The 18,016-nt window shown below is 42.0% G+C and overlaps 1 protein-coding gene and 1 pseudogene across 1 annotated transcript in view; one reads left to right on the forward strand and one right to left on the reverse strand.

Annotated features, from left to right (window-relative positions):
- ROR1 (ROR family WNT receptor 1) overlaps positions 1 to 18,016 on the forward strand; it is a 401,611-nt gene that overhangs the window by 24,573 nt on the left and 359,022 nt on the right. The window lies entirely within an intron of this gene.
- LOC112872022 (large ribosomal subunit protein eL27 pseudogene) lies at positions 5,580 to 5,975 on the reverse strand (annotated as a pseudogene).

Genomic DNA, 18,016 nt, shown 5'->3' on the forward strand with positions numbered 1-18,016 from the left:
ACAGCTCAGAGCCTGGAGCCTGTTTCAGATTCTGTGTCTCCCTCTCTCTGAGACCCTCCCCCGTTCATGCTCTGTCTCTCTCTGTCTCAAAAATAAATAAAAACGTTTAAAAAAAAATAAAAGGATTGAGCATAGTCACTAATAGTTATAAGCAGTCAAATTATTATTATAATTATTTTTTTATTATCATTTTTTTTTACCAAGCTTTGCATATTAAATTTAGGAACAGTGTTGTGTTTTTATTTTTTAAATTTTTATTTATTTCATTTCATTTCATTTTTATTTAGGGAGAGAGCACGTGCAAGCGGGAGAGAGGGGAAGAGTAAGAGGGAATATATATTTTTTCATTTATTTATTTTGAGAGAGGGAGAGAGAAAGAGAGAGCAAGAGAGCATGGGGGAGGGGCAGAGAGAGAGGGAGAGAGAGAATCCCAAGCAGGCTCCACACTGTCAGTACAGAGCTAGATGCAGGTCTTCAGCTCACAAACCTTGAGATCATGACCTGAGTTGAAGTCAAAGTCAGATGCTTAACCGGCTGAGCCACCCAGGCATCCTGAGAGAGAGAATCTTAAGCAGGCTCCATACTCAGTACAGAGCCTGATGTGGGGCCTGGGATCATGACGTGAGCTGAAATCAAGAGTCAGATCCTCAACTGACTGAGCCAGCCAGGTGCCCCAGTTTTGTGTTTTTTTAAAAAAAACTTTTTTAGTGTTCATTTTTAAGAGAGAAGAGAGACAGAGTGAAAGCAGGGGAGAGGGAGACACAGAATCCGAAGCAGGCTTTAGGCTCTGATCTGTCAGCACAGAGCATGACATGGGGCTCAGACTCACGGAGCTCGAGATCATGACCTGAGCTGAAGTTAGATGCTTAACTGACTGAGCCACCCAGGTGCCGCGTCCGGTTTTGTGTTTTTAAAAATTGGAATGATTGTAGCCTTGACTCTCCTCCAAACCCCTGACTCTGGTCATGTTCTCAATCTTAAAGATAGCCTCTAAGAGGGCAGACCACCAAGTTCCTTGTCACAAAATACAGAACCACACAATCATTGGAAACCATGTAATGGAAAGGGAGAAAGTTCACATTGACTGTTGGGACAGCTTCATCTCTGTTACGAGCCCACAACTTACTGTCGTTGAACTGAGAAGCTGTCTCCTGGGCCATAGATCTCCCTATCCTCAGAAAATAAGAAGAGGAGAATTATTCTCCAGGAAACAGTCAGCCACCTTTCTGTGCCACATATAGCTGTTACCAATCCAGGGAAGTAGGACCTGGGTTAGAATCAGGGCCAGCTTCATGGGTGTGCAACCTTTGCAGCTGAACAGGGCCCCTGCTTCAGCCTCAGCTGTGGGCTTAATACTCTGCTATTGCTGTCCTGAAAATTTTAATATTATTTTGAACAAAGGGACCTGCATTTTTATTTTGTGCTGGGCCCTGTGAATTATGTAGCTGGTCTTTGTTAGAATAATTCAGAATCAGGACCAAGATCCCCTGAGGAACAAGTCAGTGGGGACTGTAGCCTTTTGGGCCAAGGAGAAGGAGGAGAAGGAGAAGGAAGAGAAGGAGGAAAGGAGGAGGAGGAGAAAGAGGAAGGGGAGGAGGAGGCAGCCACCACAGGCCTGACCCCTTGTGGTGATTTCCAGTATTGTGTATGGACTAAAACCAGCAGCCTGCCGTCAGCTTTCACAGGAAGGAGAGAAGGGAGGATCTCTCACTGTCCTATTTCTTTGCCTGATGATAGACAATCACTCCCTCCATTCTAATTTCCATCCCTAGCCCCACTCATACGTAGTACCCAACACATAGTAGGTCCTTAACATGGTGTGGTTGTTGACTTTATTGCTGCCCTGTGGTGAACCATCACTAGATAACTTTGAAAAAGTAGATGAACCCCTTTGTGGTTGAGCTGCATTATAACCTTGTCTGTTTTTTGTGCCATCACCCTACCTCTCATCTGGATGATCCAGACACCTTCTACTAATTTCCTTGCTGGTAATCTCTTCCTCATATTAATCCAACTAGCTGGATTAACTCTCCCAGATCCATCACTTAATCCATCATGTGATCTACACACACTTACTTAATATTTCTGAATCTCAGTTGCTTCGTCTCTAGAAAGTGGATGATCATGTCTACCTTGGAGGGTTGTTAGGAAACTGAGAGGTAATACTTGTAAAGCCCTGAAAATAATAGTGACTGACTGGCTCATAATAAGTGGTCAGTAAAGAGTAGTTTTTCTTGTTATTAAATTATAAGATTATATGAATGATATACAAGCAGCTTTCATCGCGTCATTTCCCCTCCTCAAAAAAATCTTCAGTGGCTCCCCATTGCCCCTGGTCGTGGAGGATCAAAGCTCTCCATGACCTAGCCACAGTCTACATTGCTTAACTTTTCCCAGTATTGTTTAAAAAACTAGTAGAATGCTAGTTGCGTTTGCTGTTTTTGCTCTTTCTGTATCTTATTTCCCAAGGGCACTGGGATCTCCTTGGCAGTGGAACTCTGTGTCACCCCTTGACTGCCCAGTTGAGCGCCTGGCATACAGTGTGTGTGTGGTTGTTGACTGCTAACCGCAATGTACTTCAGGAATATAGTGCAACTTTGCTGGTTTCCCATCTGTTTATACCTCTTAGCCCCTTCAGACTGGAAACGGATTATGATTTTGCATTTGAATCAGCAGGAGTTGAAAACAGCCATCCTTCCTTTCCGGCACCCCCCCCCCCCCCCCCCATACAGCGACTGTCACTTTCTATTGGGATTGTTTGTTTACATGTTTGCCTCCCCTCTGGACTGTGAGCTCTGGGTGGGGAGGAATGGTATTTAATTCTCCTTCCTAGCTTCAGTGCCCAGCCAGTGAGCCTGGCACAAATAAGAGGTATTCATTAAATATTTGTCAAATCAATGAATATTGGAAAGCTCAAATTTTTATTGCAGACATGGGAGACAGTCGGAACTGACTTTTTACTTGAAAAACATTGTTTATTAGATCTGTATAGATCATTTAGAAAATATGCAGTTGAATATCTTTTATAGTCAAAGAAGAAAGTCAGTATAAAATACCTAATTAAAAGCAGAAGCTAGCATTTCCCCTTGGAATGAAGGCAGGATCATGAGTATTTTCCTTTTCTCAGCCCAGGAGATGGGCAGGCAGCCAGACTCAAAGACAGGGATGCTGTGCAGACAGACAAGGTTTGACATTAGAAGGAATGGGTCTGGGGGCTACTCTGGGTCCACATTTGCTTCAATGTTTCTCCACATTGAGGTTGAAAATGCAAAGAGCGTTAACTTCTTTAAGATATTCCGAACCATTGGCAACTCCTTTATGATGTTATGCTCTGTTACCTATGAAATTATCACTTGTTTGTGAACTTACTATACTGGCATATTTTCAGGAGTAGGCTCTAGATTTAAGGTTAAAAGCTCCAAGAGGTATGGGTCTTTCTCTTGTTCTTCTCAGTGCTGCTGAGCCTGTCTATCCATGGAATGCCTGGACCTCTGACCCACATACACCTGTCCTGGGTATAAGAAGCAGGTGAGGACCAAGAGCTGGGGAAGCACAGAGAGTTATGATGTTCTGAATGATGTCTGCCACCTGGAGGAAAACTGGGCCCTCTGAGAAGGACAATGAGTGGGTATACTCTAGGTCAGGACCTTGCTGCTCAGAGTGTGGTCTAAGCCTTCCAGACTTATTGAATCAGACTCTGCATTTTACCAAGATTCACAGATGATTCATTTGCACACTAATGTTTGAGATGCTCTGCTCTGATGAGAAAGTCTTTGTCATCCTTGAGGCTTGGTAGTCCAAATTTTTGTCATTCTAGGATGTAGCATGACTCTTGTTCCGGAACTGCCTTGAATCCCAGAACTGCCACCGTGGAGTTATTACCTGGTCCTTTTTAGTCTTAAGAGTTTTTCATCTATAAAATGTATATGTTGAGTGTTTTGCTGGTTTTGTGTGTATGCATTAAATGAAATAATGTAATGCTCTTAACATATAGTAGAAATTTAATAAATACGTTTTAGTTGTTGCTGATATTATTTTTATTTTATCTGAGCCCCAGTGCAGACAGTTCAACTATATATTATGATGGGAGAATTGCTGTGCTGTCATTACTAAAATGTTGTAATTTTGCATTTGTCTTTTGTATGAATTAATAACTGGCCTTAAAGAATCATTAGCTTCTGAAGTGCCCCCCCCTTTTTTTAACCTGTTTTTGTATTTTCTATTCTTAACATGGGTACATGTGTTATGTGGTTCTATTTATGGCCATCATTTTTTTATTAAAATTTTTTTTTAATGTTTAGCTTTGAGAGAGAGACAGAGCACGAAATGCGGGAGGGGCAGACAGAAGCCAAGACACAGAATCTGAAACGGGCTCCAGGCTCTGAGCTGTCAGCACAGAGCCCAATGTGGGGCTCGAACTCATGAACTGCAAGATCATGAACTGAGCTGAAGTCAGACGCTTAACTGACTGAGCCAACTAGGTGCCCCCATCATCTATTTTTATTTATTTATTTAAAAAAATTTTTTTAATGTTTATTTATTTTTGAGACAATGTGAGAGACAGAGTGCAAGCAGCAGAGGGGCAGACAGAGGGAGACACAGAATCCAAAGTAGGCTCCAGGCTCTGAGTTATCAGCACAGAACCCGACGTGGGCTCGAACTCACGAACTGTGAGATCATGACCTGAGCCGAAGTCAGGCGCTTAACTGACTGAGCCACTCAGGGGCTCCTCCCCATCATCTATTTTTAAAATATTGAATCACTTACTTTTTTTTTTTTTAGTTTATTTATTTTGAGAGAGAGAGAGAACAGGAGCAGAGGAGGTGCAGAGAGAGAGAGAGAGATTGAGAACCTTAAGGAGACCCCACACTCAGCATGGAGCCTGACTTGGGGCTCAATCCCACAACCCTGGGATCATGACCTGGACCAAAATCAAGAGTCAGGTGCTCAACTGACTGAGCCACCCAGGCGCCCAACCACTTTTCATACTCGTTTCATGAATTTATATCTTGTACAGTTAAAGTCATAATTACAAAAAAACCAAAAACCAAAAAACCCAACCCAGATAAACCTGTGTAACGAGCTTTGGGACCACACTCTACTGATTCTTGTTGGAATAAAGTTCGAGAGTGGGTGAGGATAAGGTGGGGGCAGAAGTGCGAGGCTTGTCCGGGAGTGCCATAGACAGTGGCAGAGGCTTCACAGAGGGGATCCTGGGAAGTGTTGACTAATCTGGTGAGTCAGTTGTGTGCAGGTTGTGTACAGACTTCTACATTTCTGTTTTTGGGCATGCTATTTAGAGCTATTGAGGCACTTTCAAATGTATTCTCCCACTTAAGTTTCACAACACTTTTGGGAAATAGGCAAGACAAGAAAAGGGAGGTTTATACAAGTTGAAATGTGTGAACATGAGTAAATATTTTTTTTTTTTGAGGATGGGTTGGGAATAAAGTTCTGATTTTTCAGAGTTGTATGCCAGATGTTTATTCTTCTCTACTGCCTCTTTTCATGCAGTTTGTTTGTTTGTTTGTTTTGTATTTTTATTGACTGAAACAAAACATTTAAAACCGCAACTGCAAGAACCGTTTGTTCCTGCCGGTCTTGTACCTCTCCTCGAACTTGACCTTGGCCTCTCGTCATGCCTTGTGTTTACAAGCAGGGTCTCTGAAGACATCCTTGTTGATGACAGCTTTGTCCAAGGTGATATCCATAGAATACCTTGTGGGTACGAGATGATTGTAGTTATAAACTTTCATAAAAGACTTGATCTTTGACCTTTTGGCGATTTTCTTCTTGCTCATGGCAGCTGTCACTTTGAGGGGAGAGCGGTCAGTTCCAGCCACCAGAGCAAGGTTGTAGGGACGATCTGAGGTGACATCATCAATGTTCTTCATGATGACCGTCTTGTGTCCAGAGTAGCATCTGACCAGGACCAGCACCACCTTCCCAGGTTTCATGAATTTGCTCATCTCGACACCAGCCTCTTTTCATGCAGTTTTGAAAGCAGTGATGGGACTCTGGCTTTAGATAATTACCATTTTCTTACAACATTATGCTGATGCTACAGAGTATATCAGTGATAGTAACATACCACATATCTCAGTGTTAGATAATAATTACCTCTAGCAACCTAGATAAAAGCAAATAGTGGGCAAACAAAACTCCTCTGGACCAGTGCTGCCCAATAAAATTACAAGGTGAGCCAAATAGGTAATTTTAAAGTTTCTTGTAGCTACATTAAAAAGGTAAAAGGGAACAAATGAAATTGATTTTATAATATATTTTCTTTAATACGAGATATCCAAAATATCATTTCAACATGTAATCAGTATAAAAATTACTAATGAGATATTTTACATTCTTCCATTTTTTAAAATGTTTATTTATTTTGAGAGAAAGAGAGAGAGAGAGAGAGAGAGAGGATAAGCAAGCAGGGAAGGGGTAGAGAGGGAGAGAGAGAATCCCAAGCAGGCTCCATGCTGTTAGCACAGAGCCCAATGCAGGGTTTGAACCCACAGACTGTGAGAGTATGACTTGAGCTGAAACCAAGATTCGGACCCTTAGCCACCTGAGCCAATCAGGTGCCCCTCACATTCTTCTTTTTAAACTAAGTCTTCAAAATCAGGTGTGTGTTTTACATTTATAGCACAGCTCAGTTTGGACTTGCCACATTTTAGGTGTTCAATAGGCACATACATGAGCAGCACACCTGGAAACTTTGAGGAAAATAATTGTAACAAATGCAGGAATGGGAGCACTTTGACATCAAAACCCTCATATCGTGGGGACAATTTAATTTAGAGACAGATAGTTTTGTAGATTTCAATTGCTCACAATATGGCCCCAAGTAATTAAAAATGAGATTAAATGATTTACATCATACTGTGATTAACAGTGCAGAGTTCTATGTGAAATATATATTTTTAGAAAAGTCCATCAAATTTTTTTTTCAATTTAAATTTTAGTCAGTTAAATAACAGTGCAGGATTTCAGGTTTCATCACTTACATACAGCACCCAGTGCTCATCATAACAAGTGCCCTCCTTAGTACCCATTCCCCACCCATCTCCCTCCATCAACCCTCAGTTTGTTCTCTATCCTTAAGAGTCTCGTCTGATTTGTTTCCCTCTCTTCTCTTCTCCTGCTCCTTCCCAGATGTTAATCAAAATGTTTTGTTGCTTAAAATCCACAGATGAGTGAAACCATATGGTACATCAAATTAGTTTTTGAAAAAAAAAAAAAAAAAAAAGGTTTGACATATGACCCAGCAGTTGTACTCCTGTACCTTTGTTCCAGAGATATCAAAACTTATGTCCACACAAAATTGGAAATAATCCAAATGTCCTTTAATGGTTAGACAAGCTGTGGTACATCCATACCAGGAATATTGCTTAGCAGTAGAAGAAATGAATGATTGCTACTTCTGTCAACTTGGAGGGATCTCATGGGAATTATGTAGCCTGAACAACAACTGATCTCAAAAAATACATTTACATAACATTTAAAAAATAAAAGTATAGGGACGGAGAAAGACTAATGGTTGCCAGGTGTTAGGGACTGGGTGGGGGGAACCTTTGGGTAGGGGAGGGCTGTGACTATAAAACGGTAGCACGGGGGACCCTGTGGTGATGGAACAGTTTTGTATCGTGATTATGATGGTGGTTATGTAAATCTACATGTGGTAAAACTGCACAGACCATACATGCACCACACAAATGTGTGCATGTAAGATAGGTAAAATCTGAGTAAGGCCTCTGGATGTACCAAAGTCAATTTCCTGATTTTTCTGTTGTATTGTAGTTATGTAAGATGTCACACTGGGGAAATATTGGGGAAAGAGTACGTGAGACCTCTCTGTACTATTTTTGCAACTTCCTCTGAATCTATGATTATTTCAAATTAAAAAAAAAAGTTTGGTGTTTGAACAGTTGTTCTATTATTTGGAAAGCCTCTTGCCTAGAATTCCTAGTGAGGAACCCTGGCGAAGCTGAATAAATAAAGACGAAGTACATAGACCTTTGTTCAGGACTGTCCTTTCTGTGCACTTGGTGCTGGATTCATGTCAATACAGGGGGGCATGGTCGTGGCCAGGCTGCACACTCTCCCCATGTAAGGAGGCACCCCCCATGCTGATTCACTCCCAAGGGCGCTCTTGTTCTGGGCTGTGTCAAGGTCACTGTGGTGGACAGTGCTACCACTGAGTACTCATCCTAAGGCACCCTGACCAGTCTCTAAACCTGAATGTCCCCTGAGGTGCCATTCTGCTGTTTGACCCCACCTTGAGAATGCTGGAGACAGCGTTTTGGCAGCCTGAACTCTCTCTTCACATTTTCATATTAATGTGTCACTGGCTTTCAGCACTTGCCTCTCAGTAATGCGTTTAGTCCCTGGTGAGCATTCCATAGCCAGATGAACTTTAATCCCTGAATGTTCTGAAAGGGAGGGTTCTTTTTCCTCTTTTGAAGATTCTGCTCCCCTATAAGAAAAGTGCATGATTTAATTAATGGATGAAAGAGAAAGGCCCAAACTGAGCCAGAAAGGAGTCAGCAGCATTGCCACCCACCTGCAGACACACAAGAAGATAAAAGTAGCATCTGATGGGGAGGGGAAGGACCCAAGAGGGAGGAGGACAGGCTCTGTCACAGTGGTAGCCCAGAGTTGGGAAGCCCGTGCTTAGGACCAGCTCGGTCATTGACTAAGTGTGACCTTGAAGCTCAGTTTTTGTGGGATTTTTTTTTTTCCATCCTTTTAAGACGGAGATGAGAATATAGATCCTTCCTATCTCCTGATAAGTGTAGATGACAGAATGAGGAAGGGGGCAGGTCCACTGCAAAGTCTAAGATGCTCTCCAGTGCAGTTATTGACAATTGCAAGTAATGCATTATCTAGAATGAAACTACCAAGCCAAATTAAGAGAGAAAGATGGGGAAATGCAGAACCCTGTTCTTGTTCTTTAAAGAAAAAGCAAAAAAGTGCTCCTTGGTAAGTAGTCTGAGTTGTCTTATAATGATAATAATAAAATTATAGTAGTGATTGTCTGTTCATCCATAGGGGCATTTCTCAGAGTGTAAGACTCTCCACTAAAACACATGCTCCTTGGCTATATAAGTAAGGCAAATTGTGTTGCCTTTGGAGATTTATAATGAATGTATTAATGGTTCTGCAAAGCCCTGCAACCAAGAAAATTGTTTGACTTTGTTTAGTCCAGTAATTCCTCATTTTATTATCCACGGACCTCCCTGCTTCCTGCCCGCTGACTTTCTCTTAACTTTTACATACCTGGGTTAAATTCCCTGCAACTAGTATATGGCTCAGCAAAGCTTTGAACTGAGTTCTTAGGGTTTTGTTATCAGCTTTATGTGTTTTTCATATGGTATAAATTTTGTAAATAACTTAATTTTTCTTTTTTTGTTGGCTTAAAGGAAGCTCAGAGAAAATTTATAACTCAGAGTTAGGATATTGTGACCTTTCTATCCTTGTACTATGTTTTCTCCTGTTTTCCTTCCTTGTCTTGTTGATAGACTCATTGACTCTGACTTAAAAATATTTGTTATTATGTCGTTCAGTGTAGCATAAGCCACATGGAATTCTCTCTGGGTTGAGGTGGGGTATGGATATTGATAAAGAAACAACAAACTAATACTACCAAAAATAATCTAAAAATAACAATAACAAGTCTTTAAAGAGGCACTATTATTTGTCAGGCACTGTACTGGGTCCTTTTCGTAAATGATTCCTTTTTCATTTGATCAAGGTGCTTTTCCCTTTTATCCTAGGAAGTTTCAGATCTCAGGATTCCAATTTAGATTCTCAGAATTTTACAACTGGGAGTGACTTTTGAGAGCATCTGACCTTAAGAAATAACCTTGAGGGAGGTGAAAGTCTAAACCATCCAGGACAGATGGTCTTCTGAGATTCACCATGGCAACTGTAGCTAATCTCTCCCCTTCTGCCACTTCTGGGAAAATTGCTTTAGGGAAATACCGTTTTAACTGGGACCATGAAATCATTAATGATGGGCAAGCTGGGAGCTTGGGGAGTTATGTTTGGAATATAAGGATTCAACGCCTGTCTCTCTTGGGGGTGGGAGGAGCAGCAGCTGTGTGCTGGGATCATCTAGGACAATTTCTGCCTGATGAGAGAGGAGGGCAATATCTTCCTCCACCCAGCTGGGCTTACTTAGCAGGGCTCTCTCACATGCTGAGCTGGTGCCTGCATTGGCCTCTAGTTACCCTGCTTTTACCTATCCCAACCTTTCATCTAAGATCTGTCCTGAGTCACCTGATATCGTTCTTCCCCATCCAGAGCCATTGGCGACCGTTCCCGGTTTCAGAGAGCTTTCCCTCACTTGGCACTGGGCTTTGCAATTCCTCACTGCATCATCTTTCCATGTGTATGTGCCCTCTTGTCTCCTGAATAGACTGGGCACTCCTGAGGGCAGGAATGCTGCCATATCCACAGTTGCTTCCCAAGTCCCAGTTCAGTAGTGGGCACATATTGGTTCTAGGGGGAGTAGTTACTGTCCCTACTGATTGGCATCAACAAACATTTGCTTGACATCAATAGGGTACAGGGCTCTGGGCTGGTCTCTGGTGATACAGAGATGCTTGCACACTTTTCAGTTTGTGCTAATAACTCTTACCTCCTTGCGAGGAAGGACTAGGACTTATTCATCTCTATCCCTAATACCCAGCATAGTGCCCTACATCTAGAAGCCTGGCTACTTTTTCTTCCCGGTGTTTGCTGTTCTCCTCCCCCTCCTCTTCATCCTCCTCATCCCCCTCCTCTTCTTCCTCCTCCTCTTCCTCCTCCTCTTTTTCCTTCTCCTTCTTTTATAGTAATAGGGGCTTTCACTGGGCACATTTCCCAGCCTTTCTTGTAGCTGAATATGGTCATATGATCAGGTTCTGGCTAAAGGGATGTGAACAGCAGAAATGTATTTATTTTCCAAGTTCTGCTCTTGGAAGGAAAGGAGCGGGCTATCTCTTTCCCTTTTTTCTCCTTCTTGGGCTGGAGTGCATGTGGGCCAACTTCAACTATATGAATAAAGGTAACACTTTCAGAATGGCAGAGCAATGAGATGGAAAGGTCGTGGGTCCTCATCACCACTGACCTGTCATGTTAGGCCTGGACTGAATCTTTGTGCTTTTTATCTGGAAGAGAATGTAGATGTGAGAGACAAATAAATTTGTATCTTGTTTATTTTGTAACTTGGGGTTTCTTGTTACAGCAGCCTAGTTTGTATTCTAGTTAATTCACTAATGAATAGTTTGTATTCTGATTAATCCAGTAATCCGCTATTTAGTAAATGTCCATTGAATGAATGAATGAATATTTGCCTTGCCCTATTGTCTTATAGTTTTAGCAGCAGACAGTGCACACATTTATATTGGGGAAAAAAAAGTCTCTCAAGTAACTTTCATCTACATTTCATTGGCCGGAACTATGTCAGATGTGTCTCTCTACCTACATATGAGGCTGTGAATTTGAGTTTCATTTTCTAATCTCTGTAGTTGAAGAGGGCAGAAAAGGGGGCAGGAGAGGGGAGGAATGAGTGAATCAATCTATATACTACCTTTCAGTCACAAGATTAGCTTTGACTTATATTCTTTAGAGTTACAGGGCTTTACATTTTTTAAATTAAAAAAAGAGTGTAAGCCACCTAATTTGAAGAAGAGATACAGTTTTTATCCCAGATGAACCAGATTTTGGAAAGATAAGAGGTTTTCGAAAGAATATAGGTAATTATCAGTAGGGACCCTGGGGCTAGATGTAGTCATCTTGTCATACAACTTGATTCATGGCCACCTGGAACTGACTACAAAGGGATATTGATGCTGAGGCCACCTGCTACATTCAGCATCTTAAATACTTCTTTGGGGCCATAGCCAGTCCCAGGTAAGGTATAGCCATCCCAGAGTCTTCAGGTGAGCTGGAGAGGTAGTATCGGGGCAGTCAGAAACATTCAGCAGACACTTAATAAGCACTTCTGTGTACCAGCCAAGCTGGGTACTGGGGATCTAGAAATAAGCTCTGCCATCAAGAAGGAGAAGGAGAGGCAAGCTCATGAGTACTCTACAGTGGATGAATGCCATATAGAGTGTTTATAATAAGTATCGGGAGCAAAGGGGAAAACAAGACAGAAAGTTTTCCAGAAAGAATAGTGGGAGGTGCCTGGAGCTGAAATCGCTTTATTTCAGTGCAAAAGAGACCCCAACACTCTCAAATATAGCTGGTTTGCTTCCAAATTGTGTTTGAATTAGCATCTTATGTGTCGTATATGCATTGTGGGGGAATGGGAGTTTCAAAGAAGTCTGGAATTGAGGCACTGTCCTCCTCCACGTCTAGGACGGGCACTTCGGAAAACCTGAGTCCACATCCAGTATGACACCTGAGCAGGGGAGCTGAGGAAGGGCCAAGTTTTATCAAATGAGGTTTTCTCCTTTCGATTAAAGAAAGTTGTTCATGAGTATACTTCACTTTAGGTGGCGGATATAGAAGCCTGAAAATATCTGTGTAAGAAAATCTTGATAAACTAATCATCTGCTATACTTTTCCAAAGCCAAGAATATATTGGACATTTAAGTTTTTGGATTTTGGATTTTCTTAAAGCAAGGCATATGAGAAGTTCAAAGAAGGTGCTGTGGGATACTGACAAAGGAGGTACATAGAGTTCAATTCTGGTTAACTCATCTAACCGGAGGAAATTTCATAAAACAAACAAAAAACTCATCAGTGGTTTAACCCACCAACTGTTGGATTCCAATGTTACGAACAGGTTAGACGCAGGCAACTTGCCCAGGTTCAATGGAGTTTAAAGGCCAGGTGTTTGTGTAGGGGGAGAAGGAACATACAAAATGTTTTCAGGAAAAATGTATTCAGTTAAGAAAAGAGAAATCCATTTTGAGAATTTAGTGCATATGTTCATTTTATAGGTGTGTTGGGAAATTGTCAGTAGGTCCATGGATTTGGTCACAAAGCCTTTTGGTTCATTTAGGGGAAGAATGTTGCTTCTTGGGAAGTGGCCAGAGGAGTCAAGAGATATTTTGGGAGTATTCTAAAGCCTTCTGTTTCCTCTTTGTTGATGCCTTCCCAGTTTTCTGGCCCTGAAACTTTTATATGCATTAGGAAATCACATAGAAGTCGGAGGCACCCTTTCTTTACTTAACCATGTGTCCAGATCCAGCGCTGAGTTTTGGAGAGAAAAAGACACAGTTCCAACCTTTAAAGAACTCAGAGGTGGGTGGGGACACACACACACATAATCTAAATAATATAATGTAGTATGGTAAGTGGTATAAAGTGTTGCAGTTTTAGGGAAGAAGGACCGATTAATTGTCTATAGGATATCAGAGAAGGCTTCACAGGGAAGATGGAATTGAAGCTGGATATTGAAGGGTCTTGAAGGTGATTTCCAGGGAAAAGAGAAGAAAAAGTCATACCAGATGGAGGGATCTGCATGTGCAAGGGCACAGAGGTGTGAAACAGATGCTGCCCCTCGCAACATGGCTGGTAGTTCATCTGGCTAGAGCAAGGATTTGGGAGGCCTGTGAAGGGTATTTTGGGAAATAATGCTAGAATACAGGTGACTTGATATTTTAGCCCAGAGGATCTAATTGTAATCCTTTGGGAAGTAGATAGTCTCTCTGTAGGAAAATGATTAAGTGATAGTTAGAAAAATATGTCTGCCAAAAAGCTAGAGCTTCTGAGTGTAGACCTTAGGGACTCCTATGGATTGTCTGGTCTCTTCTTGGTTCCGGTGGGGTGCTAGAAACCTAACTTGGGTCTGAAAATGGACCCTAAAGGATACAGGAAATGCCGAGAGGCTACAGAACCAACCAACTATATAAAATTGTGGGACTGAGGTTAATATATAATTTGCGTTAACTTGGGTGAATATAGAGTAGGGAGAGTGGCAGGAAGGTAAGTTCATGGTCGTCTGATCATTGTGTACTCTGAGCACCTTTTCCTTTAAGGAGGCCTGGGCATGGAAAGAAATGAGCATCCCTTCATGTAGACCAGTGCCTAAGAAGTCCAGATTAGGTGTGGTCGGGAGGTCAGTTGCTTGTGGCTGGATCCTCTGAGCGGATGGAAGTCAATGATCAGACAATTAATTAAACTGTCAGACAATTAATTGTGAGAAACTGGTGCAGGTGTTTAGGTTACTCTTTAAATCAAGGTTCACGTCTCCTCAGTCAGTTGACACAAAATGCCATTTGGCCAGAGAGCCTTGTGGCCTGTCTTTTCTGCCAAAATCCTGCAGTCTTCTGTGGGCAAGCTGCTTTTGGTAGACTTTCCTGGGGAACCTCTCCCTCCATCTTTCTTTCTTCCTTCTGGAAAGGGACAGTAAAGAATAGCAGGAAGGACCCTGGTCTTTGAGGCCAGAGGCTTGGTTCTAACTCTAGTTCTGCTAGGTACCTGGTGACTAGGGGCACAAAATGGCATTTCTTTTCTCTGGGCCCTAGTCTCTTCATTTGTGAGGTGAAAATATTGGAGATTCAAGGTTTTTTAATTTTTATTTTTATGACTTTGTAAGCTTGCCTGGTTTCATGGCCTGTTTTGGCTTCTCCCTCTACGAGTGGAGTGATATATGATCTAGAAGGGTCTGCGTGGCTCAGGCAGTTGGTATGAGAAGAAGAGTTGTCTTACCTTTGGTTCTGCCTCCTCAGGTCCAAGTTGGAATTAGTTCAAATGGATAAAGAAAGCTTTTGGGAAAGAAAACTAGACTCTTAGATTAGGAGCTGGAAAACCAAGGTCTCCAGGCAAAATCTGGCCTGTGGCTTGTTTTTATGAATAAAGTTGTATTGGAACACACCCACACACATTTATTTACACATTGTGTATGGGGCGGGGGGTGGGGTGGGCTTCTATTCTACCATTTCAGCATTGAGTAGTTGCAATAGAAACTGTAGGACCTGCAAAGGTTAAAATTTTTATTATCTGGCCCTCTATAGGTACATTTGCTGATCCCTATTTTAGGTCATAAGCTCTAGGAGGGCTGGGGACATGGCAAGTGTTCAGAAAACTGCTATTGAATGAATGGATGGACAAAAAACCTTAATTTATTGGATAAGTACATGTGTTGACAACAAACCTTTTGTGACACACTTTAGGTCCCAATTTCCCTTTAAGTAGAACAAGAACAGTAGTACTTACGAAATAAGCGGTACTTACGAGGATTATTTCCCGTAATACAACTTCGAGTGTTTAAATGCTATTAAAAATATAACTACCATCTATTAAGCTTTATATGTGTCGAGCACTCTATTAAGGACTTTATTTTTATTAGCTCATTTAATCCTCATGACCACTGTGAGAGTAGAACTATTGACCCCAATTTATAAATGAAGGAACTGAGCCCAGAGAGGCTGAGTCACTTGCCAAGGTCACACAGTTGGTAGAGGATTGAGCTGGGAATCCAACCCCAATATGTCTGGTTCCAAAGCCTTTCTACCACGCCCTGCTGCCTCTGCGTGCTGTTAAGGGCTTTCTATCTTCTTTTTAAATAGGAGAAGCAAGTATTGATCTTGGGGGTGGGGGTTCTCAAGATGTGGAATAAATGAAAAAGGTTGATTTTCAAAATTTTTAACCGTTTATTTATTTATTAAAAAAAATTTTTTTTTTAAATTTTTTTTCAAGGTTTATTTATTTTTGGGACAGAGAGAGACAGAGCATGAACGGGGGAGGGGCAGAGAGAGAGGGAGACACAGAATCGGAAACAGGCTTCAGGCTCCAGGCTCCGAGCCATCAGCCCAGAGCCCGACGCGGGGCTCGAACTCACGGACCGCGAGATCGTGACCTGGCTGAAGTCGGACGCTTAACCGACTGCGCCACCCAGGCGCCCCTATTAAAAAATTTTTTTAATGTTTATTACTGAAAGACAGAGGGAGACAGAGCATGAGCGTGGGAGGGGCAGAGAGAGGAGGAGACAAAGAATCTGAAGCAGGCTCCAGGCTCAGAGCTGTCAGCACAGAGCCCAACTTGGGGCTCTAACTCACAAACCGTGAGATCATGATCTGAGCCGAAGTTGGACTCTTAACCAACTGAGCCACCCAGGTGCCCCTCAGATTTTTAACCGTTTAAATAATTGAAAGAACCACATGGTTACTCATCATTAAAAGTACACTTTAGAAAACACTTTTTAAAAAATGTTTATTTACTTCTTAGAGAGAGAGAGGGGGAGAGGGAGGGGCAGAGAGAGAGAGGGAGGCAGAATCTGAAGCAGACTCCAGGCTCTGCACTATCAGCACAGGGCCTGATGTGGGACTTGAACTCATGAACTGTGAGATCATGACCTGAGCTGAAGTCAGACGCTTAACTGACTGAGCCACCCAGGCGCCCCTAGAATATGCTCTTTAAAATTCAGCTTAGTTACGTTTTATGGGAAAAGTTAAATCAGAGACTATGTTTTTCTCTTGGAAAGACACATCTTGGTAAATTACAGGGAGTTGGAAAATTTTCATTTGTTTAGCAATGTTGTATGTAATGGTAATACGCATTTAAATGCTGCCTTGTTCCAGAAATCTTCTCCAGTTGAAAGGACCTCGCTCAGAGCCATGTGTCCAGCATATAGCAGACATTGTATAAATGTTGGTTGAATGAGTGAATGGATGATGGCTAGATGAATGAATGAATGCCTTCTAGTACTTCATATATACTGCCTTCCAGTATAATTGTGTGTGTGTGTGTGTGTGTGCCCTTACGTATTAAAGAGTAAGCACCTGCCACATCTTCGTACCACTTATGAAGTCTACCTACCATAGTGCTTGGCACTAAGTAGATGCTTGATAAACCTTTGTGGCATTAAAGTGAGGGATGGTCTGTGGCCCTCAAAGCTTTTGTGGACTGAGTGAATGAAATGTTTGAAACTAGTATGAAGATCAGATGGATTTCTTTCTGTAACAGGGGAATGTTTTATTTTTTTATTTTATGAAGTTTATTTATCTATTTTGAGAGAGAGAGAGAGAGAGAGAGAGAGAGAGCGGTTGGGTGAGCACAAGCAGGGGAGGGGCAGAGAGAGAGGGAGAGGATCTTAAGTGGGCTTTGTGCATGGAGCCTGATGTGGGTCTCGAACCCATGAACCATGAGATGATAACCTGAGCCAAAATCAAGAGTCATATGCTGAACCAACTGAGCCATCCAGGTGCCCCCAGGGGAATGATTTAAACCCACTGTTATATTGATGGCGAAAATCCATTGAAAGCAAAAAATATATTTATCGCTTTAGATAGAAAGAATATTTGTTTCTTTTATTCCGGAAGATACATTCATGAAATATCATTGAGCTTGCTTTTTCCTTTCCCCTACTAAGTTGCCAGTTTGTGGCTTTGTTTGATGCCTATACTTAACTTTTTAGGTGAAACATTCATAGTGGATGTGGCCCTGATTTAGGAGTTTTCCCTCATCAGCCTTTTCTGTTGCCAGTTAGTTGTTTATCTCTTTTGTGCTTTGCATATAACCTATTGATTTGCATGCTGTTTTGGATTGCTGAAGTAGGAACACCTGAATAGTTCCTGTGAGCATTTTAGCTTTTGGGGGTCAGGCAGCTGCTAAGGGGCAGTTTGAGTAGGACCAGGGTCAGAAATGCTCACCTGCTTTTGTGTCCATGGAAGAAGTTGGCCTGGAGCTGTGGGCAGACACAGGTACGTTCCATGTCCTTTGGCAAACAGGATGAGCAAGCGAAGTCACTGACCAAAATCTCAGCCTGGGGTGACTGATCCCTTACAAACTGGTTTCCCAGCTTTCTCACATACTCTTTTTCTTGATTTTTTTTTGCATTTGTATATAATTTTGGGTAACTCCTTTATTTATTTTTTATTTTTTTAAAAAATTTTTGAGAGACCAAACATGAGTGGGGGAGGGGCAGAGAGAGAGGGAGACACAGAACCCGAAGTAGGTTCCAGGCTCTAAGTGGTCAGTGCAGAGCCTGAAGCCAGGCTTGAACCTATGAACCATGAGATCATGACCTGAACAGAAGTCGGATGCTCAACTGACTGAGACACCGAGGCACCCCCGG

This window comes from Puma concolor, chromosome C1 (genome assembly GCF_028749965.1).
Source record: "Puma concolor isolate L17-30 chromosome C1, mPumCon1.1.hap2, whole genome shotgun sequence".
Classification (NCBI taxonomy): domain Eukaryota; kingdom Metazoa; phylum Chordata; class Mammalia; order Carnivora; family Felidae; genus Puma; species Puma concolor.